Below are 23,024 nucleotides of genomic sequence, written 5' to 3' on the forward strand. Positions count from 1 at the left end.
ATCTTACAAGCCCAAAGTGGATTTTGAAAAAAGTTTCCACGAGCGCATGTTTTGGCCGTCTCAGCCAACTGTCATGAAATATGAAAAGTAAACGTGTCTTCACTTTTCCTTCATAGCTTGAAATTGGAAGGTCTTAGAAGCTTGAAACCAAGCGCATACAACACAAAGGGCCTCAATGAGCTACTGGCCGCTCACTGGTGGCTCCAGCGCACGCGGTTCAGTCGCATCATTCACTCTGATGTGGTGTTCATGAAGTTGGGTGTTGAGGTGCATGTACTGCATTGTGACAGAAAGTCACTTTACAACATCTTACAAGCCCAAAGTGGATTTTGAAAAAAGTTTCCACGAGCGCATGTTTTGGCCGTCTCAGCCAACTGTCATGAACTATGAAAAGTAAACGTGTCTTCACTTTTCCTTCATAGCTTGAAATTGGAAGGTCTTAGAAGCTTGAAACCAAGCGCATACAACACAAAGGGCCTCAATGAGCTACTGGCCGCTCACTGGTGGCTCCAGCGCACGCGGTTCAGTCGCATCATTCACTCTGATGTGGTGTTCATGAAGTTGGGTGTTGAGGTGCATGTACTGCATTGTGACAGAAAGTCACTTTACAACATCTTACAAGCCCAAAGTGGATTTTGAAAAAAGTTTCCACGAGCGCATGTTTTGGCCGTCTCAGCCAACTGTCATGAAATATGAAAAGTAAACGTGTCTTCACTTTTCCTTCATAGCTTGAAATTGGAAGGTCTTAGAAGCTTGAAACCAAGCGCATACAACACAAAGGGCCTCAATGAGCTACTGGCCGCTCACTGGTGGCTCCAGCGCACGCGGTTCAGTCGCATCATTCACTCTGATGTGGTGTTCATGAAGTTGGGTGTTGAGGTGCATGTACTGCATTGTGACAGAAAGTCACTTTACAACATCTTACAAGCCCAAAGTGGATTTTGAAAAAAGTTTCCACGAGCGCATGTTTTGGCCGTCTCAGCCAACTGTCATGAAATATGAAAAGTAAACGTGTCTTCACTTTTCCTTCATAGCTTGAAATTGGAAGGTCTTAGAAGCTTGAAACCAAGCGCATACAACACAAAGGGCCTCAATGAGCTACTGGCCGCTCACTGGTGGCTCCAGCGCACGCGGTTCAGTCGCATCATTCACTCTGATGTGGTGTTCATGAAGTTGGGTGTTGAGGTGCATGTACTGCATTGTGACAGAAAGTCACTTTACAACATCTTACAAGCCCAAAGTGGATTTTGAAAAAAGTTTCCACGAGCGCATGTTTTGGCCGTCTCAGCCAACTGTCATGAACTATGAAAAGTAAACGTGTCTTCACTTTTCCTTCATAGCTTGAAATTGGAAGGTCTTAGAAGCTTGAAACCAAGCGCATACAACACAAAGGGCCTCAATGAGCTACTGGCCGCTCACTGGTGGCTCCAGCGCACGCGGTTCAGTCGCATCATTCACTCTGATGTGGTGTTCATGAAGTTGGGTGTTGAGGTGCATGTACTGCATTGTGACAGAAAGTCACTTTACAACATCTTACAAGCCCAAAGTGGATTTTGAAAAAAGTTTCCACGAGCGCATGTTTTGGCCGTCTCAGCCAACTGTCATGAAATATGAAAAGTAAACGTGTCTTCACTTTTCCTTCATTGCTTGAAATTGGAAGGTCTTAGAAGCTTGAAACCAAGCGCATACAACACAAAGGGCCTCAATGAGCTACTGGCCGCTCACTGGTGGCTCCAGCGCACGCGGTTCAGTCGCATCATTCACTCTGATGTGGTGTTCATGAAGTTGGGTGTTGAGGTGCATGTACTGCATTGTGACAGAAAGTCACTTTACAACATCTTACAAGCCCAAAGTGGATTTTGAAAAAAGTTTCCACGAGCGCATGTTTTGGCCGTCTCAGCCAACTGTCATGAACTATGAAAAGTAAACGTGTCTTCACTTTTCCTTCATAGCTTGAAATTGGAAGGTCTTAGAAGCTTGAAACCAAGCGCATACAACACAAAGGGCCTCAATGAGCTACTGGCCGCTCACTGGTGGCTCCAGCGCACGCGGTTCAGTCGCATCATTCACTCTGATGTGGTGTTCATGAAGTTGGGTGTTGAGGTGCATGTACTGCATTGTGACAGAAAGTCACTTTACAACATCTTACAAGCCCAAAGTGGATTTTGAAAAAAGTTTCCACGAGCGCATGTTTTGGCCGTCTCAGCCAACTGTCATGAACTATGTAAAGTAAACGTGTCTTCACTTTTCCTTCATAGCTTGAAATTGGAAGGTCTTAGAAGCTTGAAACCAAGCGCATACAACACAAAGGGCCTCAATGAGCTACTGGCCGCTCACTGGTGGCTCCAGCGCACGCGGTTCAGTCGCATCATTCACTCTGATGTGGTGTTCATGAAGTTGGGTGTTGAGGTGCATGTACTGCATTGTGACAGAAAGTCACTTTACAACATCTTACAAGCCCAAAGTGGATTTTGAAAAAAGTTTCCACGAGCGCATGTTTTGGCCGTCTCAGCCAACTGTCATGAAATATGAAAAGTAAACGTGTCTTCACTTTTCCTTCATAGCTTGAAATTGGAAGGTCTTAGAAGCTTGAAACCAAGCGCATACAACACAAAGGGCCTCAATGAGCTACTGGCCGCTCACTGGTGGCTCCAGCGCACGCGGTTCAGTCGCATCATTCACTCTGATGTGGTGTTCATGAAGTTGGGTGTTGAGGTGCATGTACTGCATTGTGACAGAAAGTCACTTTACAACATCTTACAAGCCCAAAGTGGATTTTGAAAAAAGTTTCCACGAGCGCATGTTTTGGCCGTCTCAGCCAACTGTCATGAAATATGAAAAGTAAACGTGTCTTCACTTTTCCTTCATAGCTTGAAATTGGAAGGTCTTAGAAGCTTGAAACCAAGCGCATACAACACAAAGGGCCTCAATGAGCTACTGGCCGCTCACTGGTGGCTCCAGCGCACGCGGTTCAGTCGCATCATTCACTCTGATGTGGTGTTCATGAAGTTGGGTGTTGAGGTGCATGTACTGCATTGTGACAGAAAGTCACTTTACAACATCTTACAAGCCCAAAGTGGATTTTGAAAAAAGTTTCCACGAGCGCATGTTTTGGCCGTCTCAGCCAACTGTCATGAACTATGAAAAGTAAACGTGTCTTCACTTTTCCTTCATAGCTTGAAATTGGAAGGTCTTAGAAGCTTGAAACCAAGCGCATACAACACAAAGGGCCTCAATGAGCTACTGGCCGCTCACTGGTGGCTCCAGCGCACGCGGTTCAGTCGCATCATTCACTCTGATGTGGTGTTCATGAAGTTGGGTGTTGAGGTGCATGTACTGCATTGTGACAGAAAGTCACTTTACAACATCTTACAAGCCCAAAGTGGATTTTGAAAAAAGTTTCCACGAGCGCATGTTTTGGCCGTCTCAGCCAACTGTCATGAACTATGAAAAGTAAACGTGTCTTCACTTTTCCTTCATAGCTTGAAATTGGAAGGTCTTAGAAGCTTGAAACCAAGCGCATACAACACAAAGGGCCTCAATGAGCTACTGGCCGCTCACTGGTGGCTCCAGCGCACGCGGTTCAGTCGCATCATTCACTCTGATGTGGTGTTCATGAAGTTGGGTGTTGAGGTGCATGTACTGCATTGTGACAGAAAGTCACTTTACAACATCTTACAAGCCCAAAGTGGATTTTGAAAAAAGTTTCCACGAGCGCATGTTTTGGCCGTCTCAGCCAACTGTCATGAACTATGAAAAGTAAACGTGTCTTCACTTTTCCTTCATAGCTTGAAATTGGAAGGTCTTAGAAGCTTGAAACCAAGCGCATACAACACAAAGGGCCTCAATGAGCTACTGGCCGCTCACTGGTGGCTCCAGCGCACGCGGTTCAGTCGCATCATTCACTCTGATGTGGTGTTCATGAAGTTGGGTGTTGAGGTGCATGTACTGCATTGTGACAGAAAGTCACTTTACAACATCTTACAAGCCCAAAGTGGATTTTGAAAAAAGTTTCCACGAGCGCATGTTTTGGCCGTCTCAGCCAACTGTCATGAAATATGAAAAGTAAACGTGTCTTCACTTTTCCTTCATAGCTTGAAATTGGAAGGTCTTAGAAGCTTGAAACCAAGCGCATACAACACAAAGGGCCTCAATGAGCTACTGGCCGCTCACTGGTGGCTCCAGCGCACGCGGTTCAGTCGCATCATTCACTCTGATGTGGTGTTCATGAAGTTGGGTGTTGAGGTGCATGTACTGCATTGTGACAGAAAGTCACTTTACAACATCTTACAAGCCCAAAGTGGATTTTGAAAAAAGTTTCCACGAGCGCATGTTTTGGCCGTCTCAGCCAACTGTCATGAAATATGAAAAGTAAACGTGTCTTCACTTTTCCTTCATAGCTTGAAATTGGAAGGTCTTAGAAGCTTGAAACCAAGCGCATACAACACAAAGGGCCTCAATGAGCTACTGGCCGCTCACTGGTGGCTCCAGCGCACGCGGTTCAGTCGCATCATTCACTCTGATGTGGTGTTCATGAAGTTGGGTGTTGAGGTGCATGTACTGCATTGTGACAGAAAGTCACTTTACAACATCTTACAAGCCCAAAGTGGATTTTGAAAAAAGTTTCCACGAGCGCATGTTTTGGCCGTCTCAGCCAACTGTCATGAACTATGAAAAGTAAACGTGTCTTCACTTTTCCTTCATAGCTTGAAATTGGAAGGTCTTAGAAGCTTGAAACCAAGCGCATACAACACAAAGGGCCTCAATGAGCTACTGGCCGCTCACTGGTGGCTCCAGCGCACGCGGTTCAGTCGCATCATTCACTCTGATGTGGTGTTCATGAAGTTGGGTGTTGAGGTGCATGTACTGCATTGTGACAGAAAGTCACTTTACAACATCTTACAAGCCCAAAGTGGATTTTGAAAAAAGTTTCCACGAGCGCATGTTTTGGCCGTCTCAGCCAACTGTCATGAACTATGAAAAGTAAACGTGTCTTCACTTTTCCTTCATAGCTTGAAATTGGAAGGTCTTAGAAGCTTGAAACCAAGCGCATACAACACAAAGGGCCTCAATGAGCTACTGGCCGCTCACTGGTGGCTCCAGCGCACGCGGTTCAGTCGCATCATTCACTCTGATGTGGTGTTCATGAAGTTGGGTGTTGAGGTGCATGTACTGCATTGTGACAGAAAGTCACTTTACAACATCTTACAAGCCCAAAGTGGATTTTGAAAAAAGTTTCCACGAGCGCATGTTTTGGCCGTCTCAGCCAACTGTCATGAACTATGAAAAGTAAACGTGTCTTCACTTTTCCTTCATAGCTTGAAATTGGAAGGTCTTAGAAGCTTGAAACCAAGCGCATACAACACAAAGGGCCTCAATGAGCTACTGGCCGCTCACTGGTGGCTCCAGCGCACGCGGTTCAGTCGCATCATTCACTCTGATGTGGTGTTCATGAAGTTGGGTGTTGAGGTGCATGTACTGCATTGTGACAGAAAGTCACTTTACAACATCTTACAAGCCCAAAGTGGATTTTGAAAAAAGTTTCCACGAGCGCATGTTTTGGCCGTCTCAGCCAACTGTCATGAAATATGAAAAGTAAACGTGTCTTCACTTTTCCTTCATAGCTTGAAATTGGAAGGTCTTAGAAGCTTGAAACCAAGCGCATACAACACAAAGGGCCTCAATGAGCTACTGGCCGCTCACTGGTGGCTCCAGCGCACGCGGTTCAGTCGCATCATTCACTCTGATGTGGTGTTCATGAAGTTGGGTGTTGAGGTGCATGTACTGCATTGTGACAGAAAGTCACTTTACAACATCTTACAAGCCCAAAGTGGATTTTGAAAAAAGTTTCCACGAGCGCATGTTTTGGCCGTCTCAGCCAACTGTCATGAAATATGAAAAGTAAACGTGTCTTCACTTTTCCTTCATAGCTTGAAATTGGAAGGTCTTAGAAGCTTGAAACCAAGCGCATACAACACAAAGGGCCTCAATGAGCTACTGGCCGCTCACTGGTGGCTCCAGCGCACGCGGTTCAGTCGCATCATTCACTCTGATGTGGTGTTCATGAAGTTGGGTGTTGAGGTGCATGTACTGCATTGTGACAGAAAGTCACTTTACAACATCTTACAAGCCCAAAGTGGATTTTGAAAAAAGTTTCCACGAGCGCATGTTTTGGCCGTCTCAGCCAACTGTCATGAACTATGAAAAGTAAACGTGTCTTCACTTTTCCTTCATAGCTTGAAATTGGAAGGTCTTAGAAGCTTGAAACCAAGCGCATACAACACAAAGGGCCTCAATGAGCTACTGGCCGCTCACTGGTGGCTCCAGCGCACGCGGTTCAGTCGCATCATTCACTCTGATGTGGTGTTCATGAAGTTGGGTGTTGAGGTGCATGTACTGCATTGTGACAGAAAGTCACTTTACAACATCTTACAAGCCCAAAGTGGATTTTGAAAAAAGTTTCCACGAGCGCATGTTTTGGCCGTCTCAGCCAACTGTCATGAAATATGAAAAGTAAACGTGTCTTCACTTTTCCTTCATAGCTTGAAATTGGAAGGTCTTAGAAGCTTGAAACCAAGCGCATACAACACAAAGGGCCTCAATGAGCTACTGGCCGCTCACTGGTGGCTCCAGCGCACGCGGTTCAGTCGCATCATTCACTCTGATGTGGTGTTCATGAAGTTGGGTGTTGAGGTTTATGTACTGCATTGTGACAGAAAGTCACTTTACAACATCTTACAAGCCCAAAGTGGATTTTGAAAAAAGTTTCCACGAGCGCATGTTTTGGCCGTCTCAGCCAACTGTCATGAACTATGAAAAGTAAACGTGTCTTCACTTTTCCTTCATAGCTTGAAATTGGAAGGTCTTAGAAGCTTGAAACCAAGCGCATACAACACAAAGGGCCTCAATGAGCTACTGGCCGCTCACTGGTGGCTCCAGCGCACGCGGTTCAGTCGCATCATTCACTCTGATGTGGTGTTCATGAAGTTGGGTGTTGAGGTGCATGTACTGCATTGTGACAGAAAGTCACTTTACAACATCTTACAAGCCCAAAGTGGATTTTGAAAAAAGTTTCCACGAGCGCATGTTTTGGCCGTCTCAGCCAACTGTCATGAACTATGAAAAGTAAACGTGTCTTCACTTTTCCTTCATAGCTTGAAATTGGAAGGTCTTAGAAGCTTGAAACCAAGCGCATACAACACAAAGGGCCTCAATGAGCTACTGGCCGCTCACTGGTGGCTCCAGCGCACGCGGTTCAGTCGCATCATTCACTCTGATGTGGTGTTCATGAAGTTGGGTGTTGAGGTGCATGTACTGCATTGTGACAGAAAGTCACTTTACAACATCTTACAAGCCCAAAGTGGATTTTGAAAAAAGTTTCCACGAGCGCATGTTTTGGCCGTCTCAGCCAACTGTCATGAAATATGAAAAGTAAACGTGTCTTCACTTTTCCTTCATAGCTTGAAATTGGAAGGTCTTAGAAGCTTGAAACCAAGCGCATACAACACAAAGGGCCTCAATGAGCTACTGGCCGCTCACTGGTGGCTCCAGCGCACGCGGTTCAGTCGCATCATTCACTCTGATGTGGTGTTCATGAAGTTGGGTGTTGAGGTGCATGTACTGCATTGTGACAGAAAGTCACTTTACAACATCTTACAAGCCCAAAGTGGATTTTGAAAAAAGTTTCCACGAGCGCATGTTTTGGCCGTCTCAGCCAACTGTCATGAACTATGAAAAGTAAACGTGTCTTCACTTTTCCTTCATAGCTTGAAATTGGAAGGTCTTAGAAGCTTGAAACCAAGCGCATACAACACAAAGGGCCTCAATGAGCTACTGGCCGCTCACTGGTGGCTCCAGCGCACGCGGTTCAGTCGCATCATTCACTCTGATGTGGTGTTCATGAAGTTGGGTGTTGAGGTGCATGTACTGCATTGTGACAGAAAGTCACTTTACAACATCTTACAAGCCCAAAGTGGATTTTGAAAAAAGTTTCCACGAGCGCATGTTTTGGCCGTCTCAGCCAACTGTCATGAAATATGAAAAGTAAACGTGTCTTCACTTTTCCTTCATAGCTTGAAATTGGAAGGTCTTAGAAGCTTGAAACCAAGCGCATACAACACAAAGGGCCTCAATGAGCTTCTGGCCGCTCACTGGTGGCTCCAGCGCACGCGGTTCAGTCGCATCATTCACTCTGATGTGGTGTTCATGAAGTTGGGTGTTGAGGTGCATGTACTGCATTGTGACAGAAAGTCACTTTACAACATCTTACAAGCCCAAAGTGGATTTTGAAAAAAGTTTCCACGAGCGCATGTTTTGGCCGTCTCAGCCAACTGTCATGAAATATGAAAAGTAAACGTGTCTTCACTTTTCCTTCATAGCTTGAAATTGGAAGGTCTTAGAAGCTTGAAACCAAGCGCATACAACACAAAGGGCCTCAATGAGCTACTGGCCGCTCACTGGTGGCTCCAGCGCACGCGGTTCAGTCGCATCATTCACTCTGATGTGGTGTTCATGAAGTTGGGTGTTGAGGTGCATGTACTGCATTGTGACAGAAAGTCACTTTACAACATCTTACAAGCCCAAAGTGGATTTTGAAAAAAGTTTCCACGAGCGCATGTTTTGGCCGTCTCAGCCAACTGTCATGAACTATGAAAAGTAAACGTGTCTTCACTTTTCCTTCATAGCTTGAAATTGGAAGGTCTTAGAAGCTTGAAACCAAGCGCATACAACACAAAGGGCCTCAATGAGCTACTGGCCGCTCACTGGTGGCTCCAGCGCACGCGGTTCAGTCGCATCATTCACTCTGATGTGGTGTTCATGAAGTTGGGTGTTGAGGTGCATGTACTGCATTGTGACAGAAAGTCACTTTACAACATCTTACAAGCCCAAAGTGGATTTTGAAAAAAGTTTCCACGAGCGCATGTTTTGGCCGTCTCAGCCAACTGTCATGAACTATGAAAAGTAAACGTGTCTTCACTTTTCCTTCATAGCTTGAAATTGGAAGGTCTTAGAAGCTTGAAACCAAGCGCATACAACACAAAGGGCCTCAATGAGCTACTGGCCGCTCACTGGTGGCTCCAGCGCACGCGGTTCAGTCGCATCATTCACTCTGATGTGGTGTTCATGAAGTTGGGTGTTGAGGTGCATGTACTGCATTGTGACAGAAAGTCACTTTACAACATCTTACAAGCCCAAAGTGGATTTTGAAAAAAGTTTCCACGAGCGCATGTTTTGGCCGTCTCAGCCAACTGTCATGAACTATGAAAAGTAAACGTGTCTTCACTTTTCCTTCATAGCTTGAAATTGGAAGGTCTTAGAAGCTTGAAACCAAGCGCATACAACACAAAGGGCCTCAATGAGCTACTGGCCGCTCACTGGTGGCTCCAGCGCACGCGGTTCAGTCGCATCATTCACTCTGATGTGGTGTTCATGAAGTTGGGTGTTGAGGTGCATGTACTGCATTGTGACAGAAAGTCACTTTACAACATCTTACAAGCCCAAAGTGGATTTTGAAAAAAGTTTCCACGAGCGCATGTTTTGGCCGTCTCAGCCAACTGTCATGAACTATGAAAAGTAAACGTGTCTTCACTTTTCCTTCATAGCTTGAAATTGGAAGGTCTTAGAAGCTTGAAACCAAGCGCATACAACACAAAGGGCCTCAATGAGCTACTGGCCGCTCACTGGTGGCTCCAGCGCACGCGGTTCAGTCGCATCATTCACTCTGATGTGGTGTTCATGAAGTTGGGTGTTGAGGTGCATGTACTGCATTGTGACAGAAAGTCACTTTACAACATCTTACAAGCCCAAAGTGGATTTTGAAAAAAGTTTCCACGAGCGCATGTTTTGGCCGTCTCAGCCAACTGTCATGAAATATGAAAAGTAAACGTGTCTTCACTTTTCCTTCATAGCTTGAAATTGGAAGGTCTTAGAAGCTTGAAACCAAGCGCATACAACACAAAGGGCCTCAATGAGCTACTGGCCGCTCACTGGTGGCTCCAGCGCACGCGGTTCAGTCGCATCATTCACTCTGATGTGGTGTTCATGAAGTTGGGTGTTGAGGTGCATGTACTGCATTGTGACAGAAAGTCACTTTACAACATCTTACAAGCCCAAAGTGGATTTTGAAAAAAGTTTCCACGAGCGCATGTTTTGGCCGTCTCAGCCAACTGTCATGAAATATGAAAAGTAAACGTGTCTTCACTTTTCCTTCATAGCTTGAAATTGGAAGGTCTTAGAAGCTTGAAACCAAGCGCATACAACACAAAGGGCCTCAATGAGCTACTGGCCGCTCACTGGTGGCTCCAGCGCACGCGGTTCAGTCGCATCATTCACTCTGATGTGGTGTTCATGAAGTTGGGTGTTGAGGTGCATGTACTGCATTGTGACAGAAAGTCACTTTACAACATCTTACAAGCCCAAAGTGGATTTTGAAAAAAGTTTCCACGAGCGCATGTTTTGGCCGTCTCAGCCAACTGTCATGAACTATGAAAAGTAAACGTGTCTTCACTTTTCCTTCATAGCTTGAAATTGGAAGGTCTTAGAAGCTTGAAACCAAGCGCATACAACACAAAGGGCCTCAATGAGCTACTGGCCGCTCACTGGTGGCTCCAGCGCACGCGGTTCAGTCGCATCATTCACTCTGATGTGGTGTTCATGAAGTTGGGTGTTGAGGTGCATGTACTGCATTGTGACAGAAAGTCACTTTACAACATCTTACAAGCCCAAAGTGGATTTTGAAAAAAGTTTCCACGAGCGCATGTTTTGGCCGTCTCAGCCAACTGTCATGAACTATGAAAAGTAAACGTGTCTTCACTTTTCCTTCATAGCTTGTAATTGGAAGGTCTTAGAAGCTTGAAACCAAGCGCATACAACACAAAGGGCCTCAATGAGCTACTGGCCGCTCACTGGTGGCTCCAGCGCACGCGGTTCAGTCGCATCATTCACTCTGATGTGGTGTTCATGAAGTTGGGTGTTGAGGTGCATGTACTGCATTGTGACAGAAAGTCACTTTACAACATCTTACAAGCCCAAAGTGGATTTTGAAAAAAGTTTCCACGAGCGCATGTTTTGGCCGTCTCAGCCAACTGTCATGAAATATGAAAAGTAAACGTGTCTTCACTTTTCCTTCATAGCTTGAAATTGGAAGGTCTTAGAAGCTTGAAACCAAGCGCATACAACACAAAGGGCCTCAATGAGCTACTGGCCGCTCACTGGTGGCTCCAGCGCACGCGGTTCAGTCGCATCATTCACTCTGATGTGGTGTTCATGAAGTTGGGTGTTGAGGTGCATGTACTGCATTGTGACAGAAAGTCACTTTACAACATCTTACAAGCCCAAAGTGGATTTTGAAAAAAGTTTCCACGAGCGCATGTTTTGGCCGTCTCAGCCAACTGTCATGAACTATGAAAAGTAAACGTGTCTTCACTTTTCCTTCATAGCTTGAAATTGGAAGGTCTTAGAAGCTTGAAACCAAGCGCATACAACACAAAGGGCCTCAATGAGCTACTGGCCGCTCACTGGTGGCTCCAGCGCACGCGGTTCAGTCGCATCATTCACTCTGATGTGGTGTTCATGAAGTTGGGTGTTGAGGTGCATGTACTGCATTGTGACAGAAAGTCACTTTACAACATCTTACAAGCCCAAAGTGGATTTTGAAAAAAGTTTCCACGAGCGCATGTTTTGGCCGTCTCAGCCAACTGTCATGAAATATGAAAAGTAAACGTGTCTTCACTTTTCCTTCATAGCTTGAAATTGGAAGGTCTTAGAAGCTTGAAACCAAGCGCATACAACACAAAGGGCCTCAATGAGCTACTGGCCGCTCACTGGTGGCTCCAGCGCACGCGGTTCAGTCGCATCATTCACTCTGATGTGGTGTTCATGAAGTTGGGTGTTGAGGTGCATGTACTGCATTGTGACAGAAAGTCACTTTACAACATCTTACAAGCCCAAAGTGGATTTTGAAAAAAGTTTCCACGAGCGCATGTTTTGGCCGTCTCAGCCAACTGTCATGAAATATGAAAAGTAAACGTGTCTTCACTTTTCCTTCATAGCTTGAAATTGGAAGGTCTTAGAAGCTTGAAACCAAGCGCATACAACACAAAGGGCCTCAATGAGCTACTGGCCGCTCACTGGTGGCTCCAGCGCACGCGGTTCAGTCGCATCATTCACTCTGATGTGGTGTTCATGAAGTTGGGTGTTGAGGTGCATGTACTGCATTGTGACAGAAAGTCACTTTACAACATCTTACAAGCCCAAAGTGGATTTTGAAAAAAGTTTCCACGAGCGCATGTTTTGGCCGTCTCAGCCAACTGTCATGAAATATGAAAAGTAAACGTGTCTTCACTTTTCCTTCATAGCTTGAAATTGGAAGGTCTTAGAAGCTTGAAACCAAGCGCATACAACACAAAGGGCCTCAATGAGCTACTGGCCGCTCACTGGTGGCTCCAGCGCACGCGGTTCAGTCGCATCATTCACTCTGATGTGGTGTTCATGAAGTTGGGTGTTGAGGTGCATGTACTGCATTGTGACAGAAAGTCACTTTACAACATCTTACAAGCCCAAAGTGGATTTTGAAAAAAGTTTCCACGAGCGCATGCTTTGGCCGTCTCAGCCAACTGTCATGAAATATGAAAAGTAAACGTGTCTTCACTTTTCCTTCATTGCTTGAAATTGGAAGGTCTTAGAAGCTTGAAACCAAGCGCATACAACACAAAGGGCCTCAATGAGCTACTGGCCGCTCACTGGTGGCTCCAGCGCACGCGGTTCAGTCGCATCATTCACTCTGATGTGGTGTTCATGAAGTTGGGTGTTGAGGTGCATGTACTGCATTGTGACAGAAAGTCACTTTACAACATCTTACAAGCCCAAAGTGGATTTTGAAAAAAGTTTCCACGAGCGCATGTTTTGGCCGTCTCAGCCAACTGTCATGAACTATGAAAAGTAAACGTGTCTTCACTTTTCCTTCATAGCTTGAAATTGGAAGGTCTTAGAAGCTTGAAACCAAGCGCATACAACACAAAGGGCCTCAATGAGCTACTGGCCGCTCACTGGTGGCTCCAGCGCACGCGGTTCAGTCGCATCATTCACTCTGATGTGGTGTTCATGAAGTTGGGTGTTGAGGTGCATGTACTGCATTGTGACAGAAAGTCACTTTACAACTTCTTACAAGCCCAAAGTGGATTTTGAAAAAAGTTTCCACGAGCGCATGTTTTGGCCGTCTCAGCCAACTGTCATGAACTATGAAAAGTAAACGTGTCTTCACTTTTCCTTCATAGCTTGAAATTGGAAGGTCTTAGAAGCTTGAAACCAAGCGCATACAACACAAAGGGCCTCAATGAGCTACTGGCCGCTCACTGGTGGCTCCAGCGCACGCGGTTCAGTCGCATCATTCACTCTGATGTGGTGTTCATGAAGTTGGGTGTTGAGGTGCATGTACTGCATTGTGACAGAAAGTCACTTTACAACATCTTACAAGCCCAAAGTGGATTTTGAAAAAAGTTTCCACGAGCGCATGTTTTGGCCGTCTCAGCCAACTGTCATGAAATATGAAAAGTAAACGTGTCTTCACTTTTCCTTCATAGCTTGAAATTGGAAGGTCTTAGAAGCTTGAAACCAAGCGCATACAACACAAAGGGCCTCAATGAGCTACTGGCCGCTCACTGGTGGCTCCAGCGCACGCGGTTCAGTCGCATCATTCACTCTGATGTGGTGTTCATGAAGTTGGGTGTTGAGGTGCATGTACTGCATTGTGACAGAAAGTCACTTTACAACATCTTACAAGCCCAAAGTGGATTTTGAAAAAGTTTCCACGAGCGCATGTTTTGGCCGTCTCAGCCAACTGTCATGAAATATGAAAAGTAAACGTGTCTTCACTTTTCCTTCATAGCTTGAAATTGGAAGGTCTTAGAAGCTTGAAACCAAGCGCATACAACACAAAGGGCCTCAATGAGCTACTGGCCGCTCACTGGTGGCTCCAGCGCACGCGGTTCAGTCGCATCATTCACTCTGATGTGGTGTTCATGAAGTTGGGTGTTGAGGTGCATGTACTGCATTGTGACAGAAAGTCACTTTACAACATCTTACAAGCCCAAAGTGGATTTTGAAAAAAGTTTCCACGAGCGCATGTTTTGGCCGTCTCAGCCAACTGTCATGAACTATGAAAAGTAAACGTGTCTTCACTTTTCCTTCATAGCTTGAAATTGGAAGGTCTTAGAAGCTTGAAACCAAGCGCATACAACACAAAGGGCCTCAATGAGCTACTGGCCGCTCACTGGTGGCTCCAGCGCACGCGGTTCAGTCGCATCATTCACTCTGATGTGGTGTTCATGAAGTTGGGTGTTGAGGTGCATGTACTGCATTGTGACAGAAAGTCACTTTACAACATCTTACAAGCCCAAAGTGGATTTTGAAAAAAGTTTCCACGAGCGCATGTTTTGGCCGTCTCAGCCAACTGTCATGAACTATGAAAGTAAACGTGTCTTCACTTTTCCTTCATAGCTTGAAATTGGAAGGTCTTAGAAGCTTGAAACCAAGCGCATACAACACAAAGGGCCTCAATGAGCTACTGGCCGCTCACTGGTGGCTCCAGCGCACGCGGTTCAGTCGCATCATTCACTCTGATGTGGTGTTCATGAAGTTGGGTGTTGAGGTGCATGTACTGCATTGTGACAGAAAGTCACTTTACAACATCTTACAAGCCCAAAGTGGATTTTGAAAAAAGTTTCCACGAGCGCATGTTTTGGCCGTCTCAGCCAACTGTCATGAACTATGAAAAGTAAACGTGTCTTCACTTTTCCTTCATAGCTTGAAATTGGAAGGTCTTAGAAGCTTGAAACCAAGCGCATACAACACAAAGGGCCTCAATGAGCTACTGGCCGCTCACTGGTGGCTCCAGCGCACGCGGTTCAGTCGCATCATTCACTCTGATGTGGTGTTCATGAAGTTGGGTGTTGAGGTGCATGTACTGCATTGTGACAGAAAGTCACTTTACAACATCTTACAAGCCCAAAGTGGATTTTGAAAAAGTTTCCACGAGCGCATGTTTTGGCCGTCTCAGCCAACTGTCATGAAATATGAAAAGTAAACGTGTCTTCACTTTTCCTTCATAGCTTGAAATTGGAAGGTCTTAGAAGCTTGAAACCAAGCGCATACAACACAAAGGGCCTCAATGAGCTACTGGCCGCTCACTGGTGGCTCCAGCGCACGCGGTTCAGTCGCATCATTCACTCTGATGTGGTGTTCATGAAGTTGGGTGTTGAGGTGCATGTACTGCATTGTGACAGAAAGTCACTTTACAACATCTTACAAGCCCAAAGTGGATTTTGAAAAAAGTTTCCACGAGCGCATGTTTTGGCCGTCTCAGCCAACTGTCATGAAATATGAAAAGTAAACGTGTCTTCACTTTTCCTTCATAGCTTGAAATTGGAAGGTCTTAGAAGCTTGAAACCAAGCGCATACAACACAAAGGGCCTCAATGAGCTACTGGCCGCTCACTGGTGGCTCCAGCGCACGCGGTTCAGTCGCATCATTCACTCTGATGTGGTGTTCATGAAGTTGGGTGTTGAGGTGCATGTACTGCATTGTGACAGAAAGTCACTTTACAACATCTTACAAGCCCAAAGTGGATTTTGAAAAAAGTTTCCACGAGCGCATGTTTTGGCCGTCTCAGCCAACTGTCATGAACTATGAAAAGTAAACGTGTCTTCACTTTTCCTTCATAGCTTGAAATTGGAAGGTCTTAGAAGCTTGAAACCAAGCGCATACAACACAAAGGGCCTCAATGAGCTACTGGCCGCTCACTGGTGGCTCCAGCGCACGCGGTTCAGTCGCATCATTCACTCTGATGTGGTGTTCATGAAGTTGGGTGTTGAGGTGCATGTACTGCATTGTGACAGAAAGTCACTTTACAACATCTTACAAGCCCAAAGTGGATTTTGAAAAAAGTTTCCACGAGCGCATGTTTTGGCCGTCTCAGCCAACTGTCATGAACTATGAAAAGTAAACGTGTCTTCACTTTTCCTTCATAGCTTGAAATTGGAAGGTCTTAGAAGCTTGAAACCAAGCGCATACAACACAAAGGGCCTCCATGAGCTACTGGCCGCTCACTGGTGGCTCCAGCGCACGCGGTTCAGTCGCATCATTCACTCTGATGTGGTGTTCATGAAGTTGGGTGTTGAGGTGCATGTACTGCATTGTGACAGAAAGTCACTTTACAACATCTTACAAGCCCAAAGTGGATTTTGAAAAAAGTTTCCACGAGCGCATGTTTTGGCCGTCTCAGCCAACTGTCATGAAATATGAAAAGTAAACGTGTCTTCACTTTTCCTTCATAGCTTGAAATTGGAAGGTCTTAGAAGCTTGAAACCAAGCGCATACAACACAAAGGGCCTCAATGAGCTACTGGCCGCTCACTGGTGGCTCCAGCGCACGCGGTTCAGTCGCATCATTCACTCTGATGTGGTGTTCATGAAGTTGGGTGTTGAGGTGCATGTACTGCATTGTGACAGAAAGTCACTTTACAACATCTTACAAGCCCAAAGTGGATTTTGAAAAAAGTTTCCACGAGCGCATGTTTTGGCCGTCTCAGCCAACTGTCATGAACTATGAAAAGTAAACGTGTCTTCACTTTTCCTTCATAGCTTGAAATTGGAAGGTCTTAGAAGCTTGAAACCAAGCGCATACAACACAAAGGGCCTCAATGAGCTACTGGCCGCTCACTGGTGGCTCCAGCGCACGCGGTTCAGTCGCATCATTCACTCTGATGTGGTGTTCATGAAGTTGGGTGTTGAGGTGCATGTACTGCATTGTGACAGAAAGTCACTTTACAACATCTTACAAGCCCAAAGTGGATTTTGAAAAAAGTTTCCACGAGCGCATGTTTTGGCCGTCTCAGCCAACTGTCATGAACTATGAAAAGTAAACGTGTCTTCACTTTTCCTTCATAGCTTGAAATTGGAAGGTCTTAGAAGCTTGAAACCAAGCGCATACAACACAAAGGGCCTCAATGAGCTACTGGCCGCTCACTGGTGGCTCCAGCGCACGCGGTTCAGTCGCATCATTCACTCTGATGTGGTGTTCATGAAGTTGGGTGTTGAGGTGCATGTACTGCATTGTGACAGAAAGTCACTTTACAACATCTTACAAGCCCAAAGTGGATTTTGAAAAAAGTTTCCACGAGCGCATGTTTTGGCCGTCTCAGCCAACTGTCATGAACTATGAAAAGTAAACGTGTCTTCACTTTTCCTTCATAGCTTGAAATTGGAAGGTCTTAGAAGCTTGAAACCAAGCGCATACAACACAAAGGGCCTCAATGAGCTACTGGCCGCTCACTGGTGGCTCCAGCGCACGCGGTTCAGTCGCATCATTCACTCTGATGTGGTGTTCATGAAGTTGGGTGTTGAGGTGCATGTACTGCATTGTGACAGAAAGTCACTTTACAACATCTTACAAGCCCAAAGTGGATTTTGAAAAAAGTTTCCACGAGCGCATGTTTTGGCCGTCTCAGCCAACTGTCATGAAATATGAAAAGTAAACGTGTCTTCACTTTTCCTTCATAGCTTGAAATTGGAAGGTCTTAGAAGCTTGAAACCAAGCGCATACAACACAAAGGGCCTCAATGAGCTACTGGCCGCTCACTGGTGGCTCCAGCGCACGCGGTTCAGTCGCATCATTCACTCTGATGTGGTGTTCATGAAGTTGGGTGTTGAGGTGCATGTACTGCATTGTGACAGAAAGTCACTTTACAACATCTTACAAGCCCAAAGTGGATTTTGAAAAAAGTTTCCACGAGCGCATGTTTTGGCCGTCTCAGCCAACTGTCATGAAATATGAAAAGTAAACGTGTCTTCACTTTTCCTTCATAGCTTGAAATTGGAAGGTCTTAGAAGCTTGAAACCAAGCGCATACAACACAAAGGGCCTCAATGAGCTACTGGCCGCTCACTGGTGGCTCCAGCGCACGCGGTTCAGTCGCATCATTCACTCTGATGTGGTGTTCATGAAGTTGGGTGTTGAGGTGCATGTACTGCATTGTGACAGAAAGTCACTTTACAACATCTTACAAGCCCAAAGTGGATTTTGAAAAAAGTTTCCACGAGCGCATGTTTTGGCCGTCTCAGCCAACTGTCATGAACTATGAAAAGTAAACGTGTCTTCACTTTTCCTTCATAGCTTGAAATTGGAAGGTCTTAGAAGCTTGAAACCAAGCGCATACAACACAAAGGGCCTCAATGAGCTACTGGCCGCTCACTGGTGGCTCCAGCGCACGCGGTTCAGTCGCATCATTCACTCTGATGTGGTGTTCATGAAGTTGGGTGTTGAGGTGCATGTACTGCATTGTGACAGAAAGTCACTTTACAACATCTTACAAGCCCAAAGTGGATTTTGAAAAAAGTTTCCACGAGCGCATGTTTTGGCCGTCTCAGCCAACTGTCATGAACTATGAAAAGTAAACGTGTCTTCACTTTTCCTTCATAGCTTGAAATTGGAAGGTCTTAGAAGCTTGAAACCAAGCGCATACAACACAAAGGGCCTCAATGAGCTACTGGCCGCTCACTGGTGGCTCCAGCGCACGCGGTTCAGTCGCATCATTCACTCTGATGTGGTGTTCATGAAGTTGGGTGTTGAGGTGCATGTACTGCATTGTGACAGAAAGTCACTTTACAACATCTTACAAGCCCAAAGTGGATTTTGAAAAAAGTTTCCACGAGCGCATGTTTTGGCCGTCTCAGCCAACTGTCATGAACTATGAAAAGTAAACGTGTCTTCACTTTTCCTTCATAGCTTGAAATTGGAAGGTCTTAGAAGCTTGAAACCAAGCGCATACAACACAAAGGGCCTCAATGAGCTACTGGCCGCTCACTGGTGGCTCCAGCGCACGCGGTTCAGTCGCATCATTCACTCTGATGTGGTGTTCATGAAGTTGGGTGTTGAGGTGCATGTACTGCATTGTGACAGAAAGTCACTTTACAACATCTTACAAGCCCAAAGTGGATTTTGAAAAAAGTTTCCACGAGCGCATGTTTGGCCGTCTCAGCCAACTGTCATGAAATATGAAAAGTAAACGTGTCTTCACTTTTCCTTCATAGCTTGAAATTGGAAGGTCTTAGAAGCTTGAAACCAAGCGCATACAACACAAAGGGCCTCAATGAGCTACTGGCCGCTCACTGGTGGCTCCAGCGCACGCGGTTCAGTCGCATCATTCACTCTGATGTGGTGTTCATGAAGTTGGGTGTTGAGGTGCATGTACTGCATTGTGACAGAAAGTCACTTTACAACATCTTACAAGCCCAAAGTGGATTTTTGAAAAAAGTTTCCACGAGCGCATGTTTTGGCCGTCTCAGCCAACTGTCATGAACTATGAAAAGTAAACGTGTCTTCACTTTTCCTTCATAGCTTGAAATTGGAAGGTCTTAGAAGCTTGAAACCAAGCGCATACAACACAAAGGGCCTCAATGAGCTACTGGCCGCTCACTGGTGGCTCCAGCGCACGCGGTTCAGTCGCATCATTCACTCTGATGTGGTGTTCATGAAGTTGGTTGTTGAGGTGCATGTACTGCATTGTGACAGAAAGTCACTTTACAACATCTTACAAGCCCAAAGTGGATTTTGAAAAAAGTTTCCACGAGCGCATGTTTTGGCCGTCTCAGCCAACTGTCATGAACTATGAAAAGTAAACGTGTCTTCACTTTTCCTTCATAGCTTGAAATTGGAAGGTCTTAGAAGCTTGAAACCAAGCGCATACAACACAAAGGGCCTCAATGAGCTACTGGCCGCTCACTGGTGGCTCCAGCACACGCGGTTCAGTCGCATCATTCACTCTGATGTGGTGTTCATGAAGTTGGGTGTTGAGGTGCATGTACTGCATTGTGACAGAAAGTCACTTTACAACATCTTACAAGCCCAAAGTGGATTTTGAAAAAAGTTTCCACGAGCGCATGTTTTGGCCGTCTCAGCCAACTGTCATGAACTATGAAAAGTAAACGTGTCTTCACTTTTCCTTCATAGCTTGAAATTGGAAGGTCTTAGAAGCTTGAAACCAAGCGCATACAACACAAAGGGCCTCAATGAGCTACTGGCCGCTCACTGGTGGCTCCAGCGCACGCGGTTCAGTCGCATCATTCACTCTGATGTGGTGTTCATGAAGTTGGGTGTTGAGGTGCATGTACTGCATTGTGACAGAAAGTCACTTTACAACATCTTACAAGCCCAAAGTGGATTTTGAAAAAAGTTTCCACGAGCGCATGTTTTGGCCGTCTCAGCCAACTGTCATGAAATATGAAAAGTAAACGTGTCTTCACTTTTCCTTCATAGCTTGAAATTGGAAGGTCTTAGAAGCTTGAAACCAAGCGCATACAACACAAAGGGCCTCAATGAGCTACTGGCCGCTCACTGGTGGCTCCAGCGCACGCGGTTCAGTCGCATCATTCACTCTGATGTGGTGTTCATGAAGTTGGGTGTTGAGGTGCATGTACTGCATTGTGACAGAAAGTCACTTTACAACATCTTACAAGCCCAAAGTGGATTTTGAAAAAAGTTTCCACGAGCGCATGTTTTGGCCGTCTCAGCCAACTGTCATGAAATATGAAAAGTAAACGTGTCTTCACTTTCTTCATAGCTTGAAATTGGAAGGTCTTAGAAGCTTGAAACCAAGCGCATACAACACAAAGGGCCTCAATGAGCTACTGGCCGCTCACTGGTGGCTCCAGCGCACGCGGTTCAGTCGCCGCATCATTCACTCTGATGTGGTGTTCATGAAGTTGGGTGTTGAGGTGCATGTACTGCATTGTGACAGAAAGTCACTTTACAACATCTTACAAGCCCAAAGTGGATTTTGAAAAAAGTTTCCACGAGCGCATGTTTTGGCCGTCTCAGCCAACTGTCATGAAATATGAAAAGTAAACGTGTCTTCACTTTTCCTTCATAGCTTGAAATTGGAAGGTCTTAGAAGCTTGAAACCAAGCGCATACAACACAAAGGGCCTCAATGAGCTACTGGCCGCTCACTGGTGGCTCCAGCGCACGCGGTTCAGTCGCATCATTCACTCTGATGTGGTGTTCATGAAGTTGGGTGTTGAGGTGCATGTACTGCATTGTGACAGAAAGTCACTTTACAACATCTTACAAGCCCAAAGTGGATTTTGAAAAAAGTTTCCACGAGCGCATGTTTTGGCCGTCTCAGCCAACTGTCATGAAATATGAAAAGTAAACGTGTCTTCACTTTTCCTTCATAGCTTGAAATTGGAAGGTCTTAGAAGCTTGAAACCAAGCGCATACAACACAAAGGGCCTCAATGAGCTACTGGCCGCTCACTGGTGGCTCCAGCGCACGCGGTTCAGTCGCATCATTCACTCTGATGTGGTGTTCATGAAGTTGGGTGTTGAGGTGCATGTACTGCATTGTGACAGAAAGTCACTTTACAACATCTTACAAGCCCAAAGTGGATTTTGAAAAAAGTTTCCACGAGCGCATGTTTTGGCCGTCTCAGCCAACTGTCATGAAATATGAAAAGTAAACGTGTCTTCACTTTTCCTTCATAGCTTGAAATTGGAAGGTCTTAGAAGCTTGAAACCAAGCGCATACAACACAAAGGGCCTCAATGAGCTACTGGCCGCTCACTGGTGGCTCCAGCGCACGCGGTTCAGTCGCATCATTCACTCTGATGTGGTGTTCATGAAGTTGGGTGTTGAGGTGCATGTACTGCATTGTGACAGAAAGTCACTTTACAACATCTTACAAGCCCAAAGTGGATTTTGAAAAAAGTTTCCACGAGCGCATGTTTTGGCCGTCTCAGCCAACTGTCATGAAATATGAAAAGTAAACGTGTCTTCACTTTTCCTTCATAGCTTGAAATTGGAAGGTCTTAGAAGCTTGAAACCAAGCGCATACAACACAAAGGGCCTCAATGAGCTACTGGCCGCTCACTGGTGGCTCCAGCGCACGCGGTTCAGTCGCATCATTCACTCTGATGTGGTGTTCATGAAGTTGGGTGTTGAGGTGCATGTACTGCATTGTGACAGAAAGTCACTTTACAACATCTTACAAGCCCAAAGTGGATTTTGAAAAAAGTTTCCACGAGCGCATGTTTTGGCCGTCTCAGCCAACTGTCATGAAATATGAAAAGTAAACGTGTCTTCACTTTTCCTTCATAGCTTGAAATTGGAAGGTCTTAGAAGCTTGAAACCAAGCGCATACAACACAAAGGGCCTCAATGAGCTACTGGCCGCTCACTGGTGGCTCCAGCGCACGCGGTTCAGTCGCATCATTCACTCTGATGTGGTGTTCATGAAGTTGGGTGTTGAGGTGCATGTACTGCATTGTGACAGAAAGTCACTTTACAACATCTTACAAGCCCAAAGTGGATTTTGAAAAAAGTTTCCACGAGCGCATGTTTTGGCCGTCTCAGCCAACTGTCATGAAATATGAAAAGTAAACGTGTCTTCACTTTTCCTTCATAGCTTGAAATTGGAAGGTCTTAGAAGCTTGAAACCAAGCGCATACAACACAAAGGGCCTCAATGAGCTACTGGCCGCTCACTGGTGGCTCCAGCGCACGCGGTTCAGTCGCATCATTCACTCTGATGTGGTGTTCATGAAGTTGGGTGTTGAGGTGCATGTACTGCATTGTGACAGAAAGTCACTTTACAACATCTTACAAGCCCAAAGTGGATTTTGAAAAAAGTTTCCACGAGCGCATGTTTTGGCCGTCTCAGCCAACTGTCATGAAATATGAAAAGTAAACGTGTCTTCACTTTTCCTTCATAGCTTGAAATTGGAAGGTCTTAGAAGCTTGAAACCAAGCGCATACAACACAAAGGGCCTCAATGAGCTACTGGCCGCTCACTGGTGGCTCCAGCGCACGCGGTTCAGTCGCATCATTCACTCTGATGTGGTGTTCATGAAGTTGGGTGTTGAGGTGCATGTACTGCATTGTGACAGAAAGTCACTTTACAACATCTTACAAGCCCAAAGTGGATTTTGAAAAAAGTTTCCACGAGCGCATGTTTTGGCCGTCTCAGCCAACTGTCATG

Source organism: Sardina pilchardus, chromosome 19 (genome assembly GCF_963854185.1).
Source record: "Sardina pilchardus chromosome 19, fSarPil1.1, whole genome shotgun sequence".
NCBI lineage: Eukaryota > Metazoa > Chordata > Actinopteri > Clupeiformes > Clupeidae > Sardina > Sardina pilchardus.